Source organism: Ranitomeya variabilis, chromosome 5 (assembly GCF_051348905.1).
Source record: "Ranitomeya variabilis isolate aRanVar5 chromosome 5, aRanVar5.hap1, whole genome shotgun sequence".
NCBI classification, from domain to species: domain Eukaryota; kingdom Metazoa; phylum Chordata; class Amphibia; order Anura; family Dendrobatidae; genus Ranitomeya; species Ranitomeya variabilis.
In genome coordinates this window covers 59,515,771-59,524,989 of record NC_135236.1, presented here as the reverse complement: position 1 = coordinate 59,524,989, position 9,219 = coordinate 59,515,771, and the positions used below count along the sequence as shown (strand labels likewise).

Sequence of the window (9,219 nt, the reverse complement as noted above, 5' to 3'; positions counted from 1 at the left end):
TAAGAGAGGAAGTTGACTGGAACCCTATAGCGCCATCTGTTGGAAGCAGCAATCCTCCAAGTCACTATCAACCCTTTAACGAGCCTTGCAATATGACTTAAGATAAAAGCCAAATAAGAATCTCAATTTGCAGGCACTGGTTATTTAATTTATTCACTTATATAGCGCTATTAATTACACAGCGCCTTGCACACATTATCATCTCTGTCCCCATTAGGGCTGAAATCTAAATTCCTTATCAGTATGTCTTTGGAGTGCTGGAGGAAACCAGAGAACCCGGACAAAACCCATGCAGACACGTTTCTGGGTATTGCCGCTTGTCAGTACAAAGTAAAAGATCTGATTTGGCAAGGTGAAAGGCTCTGAACTGGGGTCTAAAGGGTAAGATTTCTCCTTGTGGAGAGTGACATACTGGTCCTTGCATGCCAATGTATAGTGGCTTGCAATGCGCCACTGGGAAAAATAAATATGCAAATTGCCTCTTCAGAGAGGAAGAGGACTAGAACTCTATAGCGCCACCTATTGGACAAGGACAAACGTTAGACCACAGTCCAGAGCCTCTCACCTAGCCAAATCAGATATCACCTTTGCACTGATGAATAATAATACTCCGAAACACCGTGTCTGCAAATTGAGATTCTGGTTTGGCTTTTATCTTAAGTCATATTGCAAGGCTCGTTAAAGAGTCGATAGTGACTTGTAGGATCGCTACTTCCAACAGGTGGTGCTATAGAGTTCAAGTCCTCATCCTCTCTGAAGAGACAATTTGCATATTTAATTTCCCACAGGAGCATTGCATAAAGAATAAGACTCCTCACATTGGCATGCCAGGCCTGGGATGTCACTCTCCACAAGGAGAAACCTTACCCCTTAGACCACAAGTATCTTAATAAGTAGTGATGAGCGAGTATACTCGTTGCTCGAGTTTTCCAGAACACGCTCGGGTGACCTCTGAGTATTATTATTATTATTATTATTTATTGTTATAGCGCCATTTATTCCATGGCGCTTTACAAGTGAGGAGGGGTATACATAATAAAAACAAGTACAATAATCTTGAACAATACAAGTCATAACTGGTACAGTAGGAGAGGACCCTGCCCGCGAAGGCTCACAATCTACAAGGGATGGGTGAGAATACAGTAGGTGAGGGTAGAGCTGGTCATGCAGCGGTTTGGTCGATCGGTGGTTACTGCAGGTTGTAGGCTTGTCGGAAGAGGTGGGTCTTCAGGTTCTTTTTGAAGGTTTCGATGGTGGGCGAGAGTCTGATGTGTTGTGGTAGAGGGTTCCAGAGTAGGGGTGATACGCGAGAGAAATCTTGTATACGATTGTGGGAAGAGGAGATAAGAGGGGAGTAGAGAAGGAGATCTTGTGAGGATCGGAGGTTGCGTGTATTTGTCACTGTTCCGAGATTTAGTTTTCATTGCGGCAGCTGACTGATTTACAGCTACTAGCCAGACTGAGTACATGTGGGGGTTGCCTGGTTGCTAAGGAATCCCCACATCTAATCAAGCTGGCTAGTAGCTGTAAATCATTCAGCTGAGGTGATGAAAACTCAATCTCCGAGCAGTCATAAATACTCGGACACCACCCGAGCGTGCTCTGGAAAACCCGAGCAACGAGTATACTCGCTCATCACTATTAATAAGCATTAGCACCGATATCTATCTATTATCTTGGAACATCTTTAACACATAAAATGCATTCCAGAAACTACTGGTTTTTATACTGGTACTCCATTGAGTACAGACACCATGATGAAATTTCACGGCCAAATCTCATCTCTTAAGACTTCCCTCTTCTGTGTCTTCAGGAGAATTTCCCAACACGATGCCCATAAAACTAAAAGTATCATTATACATTTGTCCCCGCATTATGTGCCTTCACAGTAATACACACCCGACCATCGAATATGACGGGAGATTTAATCTTTGGCTCCTTCATGGAGCGCTTACTGTTGCCTGCCATCTTGGCTGCCTCTAATCTCATCATGCTGCCGCACGTTGGAGTGGTGGCTGATTGGCGCTCCTCTGCCTCAGTCTTTGCACTCGAGTGCTCATATGTATCCAAGTCTGAGAGATGCCAATCATTTGACTATAGGAAGTAGGGAGCGGCCTCTCCCGGACATTTCTCTGCGGACTGGAACAAATCCTTTGGCAGCACACATGTGCAGGCCCGATTAAAACTATATACTGTAATGTATAGTACTGAAGTATGCAATATAAGTAGACCAAAAAATAATAGTACAATTTTTGTTACAAAATTACTTTAAATTTAAAAAAAATCTCCCGCCCGAACAGGGACTTGAACCCTGGACCCTCAGATTAAAAGTCTGATGCTCTACCGACTGAGCTATCCGGGCTTCTGTAGTTTGCTGGTTTTGACACTTTTGTGAGGCTACAGAAACACATTCACAGGTTCCGTCTGAGTAGTGTTGGGGAAAGTCTCACATTCACATGAAAAAAATCTGTGTGCACTAGTCTCCCATATTTTGGATGAGGCTTGACTATGCAAGTTTATTCGTATGCAAAAAAGTCAGATTCTGTACCCATCGGCAGTGTAAGGCTACTTTCACACTAGCGTCGTACTCGGCCCGTCGCAGTGCGTCGGGCCGACGTACCGACACTAGCAGTGAATGCGCCGCACAACGGGGGCAGCGGATGCATTTTTCCAGCGCATCCGCCGCCCCATTGTGAGGTGCGGGGAGGTGGGGGCGGAGTTCCGGCCGCGCATGCTCGGTCGGAAATGGCGGTCCGTCGGCAGCAAAAAACGTTACTTACATGTAATGTTTTTTGCAGCCGATGGTCCGCCATAACACGGCGCAACCATCGCACGACGGTTGCGACGTGTGGCAAAGCGTCGCAATGCGATGCTAATGCAAATCAATGGTGAAAAAACGCATCCTGCAAGCACTTTTGCAGGATGCGTTTTATCAACCAAACAACGCATAGCGACGTGCACTGCACGACGCTAGTGTGAAAGTAGCCTAACATCTGACTTTTACTGATACATTGCCATTATTGACATAGGTAACTATTTCTGGTCCTGTAAATTTTAACAACTTCCGATATAGAAAAACGGATGGCAATACAGATGAGTAATAATTTTTTTTTTTCAGGATGAAAATTGAAAAAAAAATTGCACATGCTTGTCTGAGCTTTATGGTACAATTTAAAGTGTTTGCATGTATCCAATAAAATTTTTTGATGCCACATGAGCGCTGCAGCCAATCAGTTCCCACAGATATGCTGCTTCACTAACACTTCAGTAGGACGTCCGAGTGAAGAGTGCTAGAGCCCATCAGCAGCCGGTATAACTAAGTCAGGGGAGCATCGAGAGACCCGACACGGACATTGCTAAAATGTCACTGGTGCAGGAGGCGAGCGTAAGGTTGTTTTATTATTAATGTAAAGAATAGCACAGAAGAAAAAACAAAATATTGTTTTAAAACTAAAATGTTTTTGTTTTTAAAGGGAATCTGATAATGTTGAAGTTGGTTTCTTATTGATCGAGTTTTTTATTTGGGGCTGGAGTTGGTTTCTTATTCATCCTGTTTCTTATTCGGAGCTGAAGTTGGTTTATTATTCGTCCAGTTTCTTATTCGGGGCTGAAGTTGGTTTATTATTCGTCCAGTTTCTTATTCGGGGCTGAAGTTGGTTTATTATTCGTCCAGTTTCTTATTCGGAGCTGAAGTTGGTTTATTATTCATCCTGTTTCTTATTCGGAGCTGAAGTTGGTTTCTTATTCATCCTGTTTCTTATTCGGAGCTGAAGTTGGTTTCTTATTCATCCTGTTTCTTATTCGGAGCTGAAGTTGGTTTCTTATTCATCCTGTTTCTTATTCGGAGCTGAAGTTGGTTTCTTATTCATCCTGTTTCTTATTCGGAGCTGAAGTTGGTTTCTTATTCATCCTGTTTCTTATTCGGGGCTGAAGTTGGTTTCTTATTCATCCTGTTTCTTATTCGGAGCTGAAGTTGGTTTCTTATTGGTCCAGTTTCTTATTCGGGGCTGAAGTTGGTTTCTTATTCATCCTGTTTCTTATTCGGAGCTGAAGTTGGTTTCTTATTCATCCTGTTTCTTATTCGGAGCTGAAGTTGGTTTCTTATTGGTCCAGTTTCTTATTCGGGGCTGAAGTTGGTTTCTTATTGGTCCAGTTTCTTATTCGGGGCTGAAGTTGGTTTCTTATTCGTCCAGCTTCTTATTCGGAGCTGAAGTTGGTTTCTTATTCATCCAGTTTCTTATTCGGAGCTGAAGTTGGTTTCTTATTCGTCCAGTTTCTTATTCGGAGCTGAAGTTGATTTCTTATTCGTCCTGTTTCCTATTCGCAGCTGAGGTTGGTTTATTATTCATCCAGTTTCTCATTCGGGGCTGAAGTTGGTTTCTTATTCATCCAGTTTCTTATTCGGAGCTGAAGTTGGCTTCTTATTCGTCCTGTTTCTTATTCGGAGCTGAAGTTGGCTTCTTATTCGTCCAGTTTCTTATTCGGAGCTGAAGTTGGCTTCTTATTCGTCCTGTTTCTTATTCGGAGCTGAAGTTGGTATTTTGTTCATCCAGTTTCTTATTCGGGGCTGAGGTTGGTTTCTTATTAATGTTATTTTTGTTGTTAAACATGTAAAAAAAATACAGAAAACAAATTGCCGAGTAAGAAACCAACTTCAGCATCGTCTATGTAATGGTGGTGAGGGATCAGTGACCCAAATGCATTTACCCCTTAAAAACACCAGTGGTTCAAATTTGTGAGAATTAGCTATTTGCCCACTTTGTTGCCAGTTCTGATACCCTGAACCGGTTTGGGCCAGGCGGGAATGATCTGATCTTGATGTGGGGCTTCACTCTCTATGTAATGGTGGTGAGATATCAGTGGTCTTAAGTCATTTAACCCCTTAAAAACACTAGTTATTAAAATCTGGGAAAATTTGCTATTTGCCACTTTGATGCCAGTTCTCATTCCCATAACCCATTTGGGCCTGCCTGGAGTGACCGGAATTTAATGCGGGGCAGCACTATCTATGAAATAGTGTGAGATCAGTGGCCCAGAGTCATTTAACCCTTTCAATAACACCCTTCGGTGCCCAATTTGATGGACATTTTTGTGCCAATTTTATAATTTTTTTTAACTGCTTTTAAAGGGAACCTGTCACCCCCTGGCATTTTTAACTAAAAGCGCCACCTTGTGCAGCATTAATGCTGCATTCTGTCAAGGTGGCTCTTTTAGTTGGGGTCCCTTCCAACGCTAAAATATTTGTTTTTATAATTTGCCCCTTATACCTGTAGTCTGTCCGGGGGGCATGTGTTTTCCCCCTGACACAAACGCCTCCCAGCCATCCCTCAGCCCCTCCGTGCACCGGGCGCCGCCTCCTCTGCCTTTATTAACGTCCCTGGCGCCTGCGCTGTAAGTTCCCATTATGTGATGGGAGTCGAAGGGCAGCGCAAACTGCGCATTCCCGAAAAAAAAAGTGCCGGGGACATTAATGACTGCAGAGGAGTCGGCGCCTGGCACATGGAGGAAATGAGTGATGGCTGGGAGGCGGTAGTGTTCGGGGGGAAAAGACATGCCCCCCGGACAGACTACATGTATAAGGGGAAAATTATAAAAATAAATATTTTAGCGTTGGAAGGGACCTCAAATAAAAGAGCCACCTTGACAGAATGCATCATTAGTGCTGCACAAGGTGTCTCTTTTAGTTAAAAACACCTGGGGGTGACAGGTTCCCTTTAAGGGTATGTGTCCACGTTCAGGAAACGCTGCGTTTTTGACGCAGCGCTGAGCCGCAGCGTCAAAAACGCAGCGTCCAGATGTTACAGCATAGTGGAGGGGATTTAATGAAATCCCGTCTCCACTGTGCATTAAAAAATGCATGCGGAATTCCCGCAAAAACGCACATGCGTTGCGTTTTTTCAGAACGCAGCATGTTGCTACAATGAGCAAAACACGCAGGAACACCGCAGGTGACTTGCCAGTGACCTCAGGTGCTTTTTTGGTCAGGATTTTACCTGCATAAAATCCTGACCAAAGCCTGAAGCAAACCTGACCGTGGACACATACCCCAAGTGTATTTTCATCAGGACACCTAGAGCAGCTTCCTACAACCTGCATGCCCATATAAAAGGGCGTTATAATTATCTACACAAAATATTATGGTTCTTTGAAGGATCTAATGGTCACAAGCTCTGAGGGCAAGTTCACACAGACGTATAAAAACAAAAAACGATCAGAGTTTCATCCAGAAAAGTGTGACAATTTTTTTTTTCTCACGTGTCTGTGAACTGTCTGTATAAGATCATGTTTTTTACAGCAATAGCTATTAATAATTTACAGGACTATTTATACCGTCCCTATGTTACAGAAGTGCGATGCATCTAACTTTATTTTTGCGCACTCATAGACTTGAATTTTCCAGTCTTATTTGATTTAACAAAGACACTAGAACAGGATCTGGTATGAAATAAGGTGCAGGAAACGTTCATTAGTGACACCACTCGGGGTAGGAAATTAAAGAAAACCCACCCAAATGGTAAGATACCAGAACACAAAACTCTACTATAGGAGATTGATATGCTATGTTCACCAAGAAGCCCGGCTAGCTCAGTCGGTAGAGCATGAGACTCTTAATCTCAGGGTCGTGGGTTCGAGCCCCACGTTGGGCGACGTATTTTGACAATTTCTTGTAAACCTTCATCTCCTCCTCTGCGGACTTCCAGATCATTTCCTATTGATTCTAGACATTAGAGTCTTAGGCTACTTTCACACTAGCGTTAACTGCAATACGTCGCAAATGCGTCGTTTTGCCGAAAATACGCATCCAGCAAAAGTTCTTGCTGGATACGTTTTTTCGTCATAGACTAACATTAGCGACGCATCTGCGACGCATTGCCAAACGTTGCGTCCGTTCTGCGACGCTTGGGCGTGTGGTAGCGGACCGTCGGGAGAAAAAAACGTTACATGTAACGTTTTTTGCTCCCGACGGTCCGCTTTTTCCGACCGCGCATGCGCGGCCGGAACTCCGCCCCCACCTCCCCGCACTTCCCCGCACCTCACAATGGGGCAGCGGATGCGTGGGAAAAATGCATCCGCTGCCCCCGTTGTGCGGCGGAGACCACGCTAGCGTCGGGAACGGCGGCCCGACGCACAGCGACGGGTTGTTCCCGATGCTAGTGTGAAAGTAGCCTAAGGCTTTGTATCCATGATGAGTTTTTAGTGAATTTTTGATGCTGGGTGTTTTTGCTGCATCCAAAGCTCAGTGTAAGGGTATGTCTCCACGGTACGGATGGGCGGCGGTATCGCCGCAGCGGCGAAGCCGCTCGGCGCTAAGCCCCGCCCCCTTAATAGGACGCGATCATGCCGGATGTGTTAACTCTTCACATCCGGGATGATCGCTCTGTCCCATAGGGCCCTGTGATATGCCTTGCGGGGACGCTGCGTCCCCACAAGGTGTACGGACATGCTGCGATCTGAAAAGACGCGCAGCATGTCCGGAGTCGCAGGGCCGCCGCGTGCGGGTTTCCATGCATAGTGGACACGGGATTTCATAAAATCCCCTCCACTATGCTGGAACATCTGGACGCTGCTTTTTTGACGCTGCAGCTCTGCGCAGCGTCAAAAAAGCAGCGTTTCCTGACCGTGGAAACATACCCTTAGGCTACTTTCACACTAGCGTTGGGCTACCGACGCTAGCGTTCTCTGCGCCGCACAACGGGGGCAGCGGATGCATTTTTCCAGCGCATCCGCTGCCCCATTGTGAGGTGCGGGAAGGTGGGGGCGGAGTTCCGGCCGCGCATGCGTGGTCGGAAAAAGCGGACCGTCGGCGGCAAAAAACGTTACATGTAGCGTTTTTTGTGCCGACGGTCTGCCACAGCACAGCGTAACCATCGCACGACGGTTGCGACGTGTGTCAATCCGTCGCAATATGTCGCTTACTGTTAGTCTATGGGGAAAAAACGCATCCTGCAAGCACTTTTGCAGGATGCGTTTTTTCTGGAAAACGACGCATTGTGACGGATTGCAGTTAACGCTAGTGTGAAAGTAGCCTTATAGTTAGGCTATGTTCACACTTTGCGGGATCCTCTGCGGGTTCTCCCGCAGTGGATTTGATAAATCTGCAGGGCAAAACCGCTGCGGTTATCCCTGCAGATTTATCGCGGTTTGTTTTGCGGTTTCCGCTGCGGGTTTAATCCTATACTATTGTTGCTGCATATGCAGCAATATGCAGCATCAATAATAATGTTAAAAATAATAAAAAATGGTTATACTCACCCTCTGACGTCCGGATCTCCTCGGCGCTGCACGCAGCGGTCCGGTTCCAAAGATCCTGTGCGAGAAGGACCTTCGTGATGTCACCGCAGGCCCTGCTCGTACACCAACCCTGATACCGGACGGCCGCGTGCAGCGCTGAGAGGTGAGTATAGCATTATTTTTTATTTTAATTCTTTTTTTTTTTTTACACAAATATGGTTCCCAGGGCCTGGAGGAGAGTCTCCTCTCCTCCACCCCGGGTACCATCTGCACATTATCTTCCCGCATCGTGCGGGAAGTTAGCGGATCAATGCATTCCTATGGGTGCAGAATCGCAGTGATTCTGCACAAAGAAGTGACATGCTGCGGAATGTAAACCGCAGCGTTTCTGCACGGTTTTTCCCGCAGCATGTGCACAGCGGATTGCGGTTTCCATAGGGTTTACATGTAAATGTAAACACTATGGAAACTGCTACGGACCCGCAGCATCAAAATCGCCGCGGATCCGCGGTAAAACCCGCAAAGTGTGAACATGGCCTTACAGCAAAGTGGATGGGATTTAGAGTATGTTCACACTTGGCGTTTTTGCTCCTTTTTTAATGCATATTTGCAGCTGTGTTTTACAGTGCCAACAAAGTCAATGAGATCCCTTGTTTTGGTTTTTTTGTCCTCAGTATTTAGTGCTTTGCTTAGTTTTTGCAGCCACTTGTTTCAGTGTTTTTCACCCATTGGAAGTAATGGGTGGATAAAAAATTCAGGGAGCAGGTTTCTCTGTGGTTCTTATGCCAAAACCTGATGAAGTATTGTAAGAATGTAAGAATGATTTTTTTTCTCGTCTCTAAACTTTATCAGCACGCACAAGAGGCAAATGTGGAAAGACAAAAATGGAGCAAAAAAAGTGAGAAAAGACAAAAATACACTATCAAAGCGTCAGCCATCGTGGGTGTGAATGAGGGTCTAATTCATAGGTGGAATCTTGTACCTTTC

General features: G+C 45.3%; 2 non-coding genes across 2 annotated transcripts; one reads left to right on the top strand and one right to left on the bottom strand.

Moving 5' to 3' along the window:
- Window positions 1-2,289: 2,289 nt before the first annotated feature.
- Window positions 2,290-2,362, bottom strand: TRNAK-UUU (transfer RNA lysine (anticodon UUU)). Its single transcript has one exon. It is a non-coding gene; the product is annotated as a tRNA-Lys (tRNA).
- A 4,212-nt stretch (window positions 2,363-6,574) lies between these two features.
- TRNAK-CUU (transfer RNA lysine (anticodon CUU)) lies at window positions 6,575-6,647 on the top strand. The gene has a single exon. It is a non-coding gene; the product is annotated as a tRNA-Lys (tRNA).
- The last annotated feature ends 2,572 nt before the right edge of the window (window positions 6,648-9,219 follow it).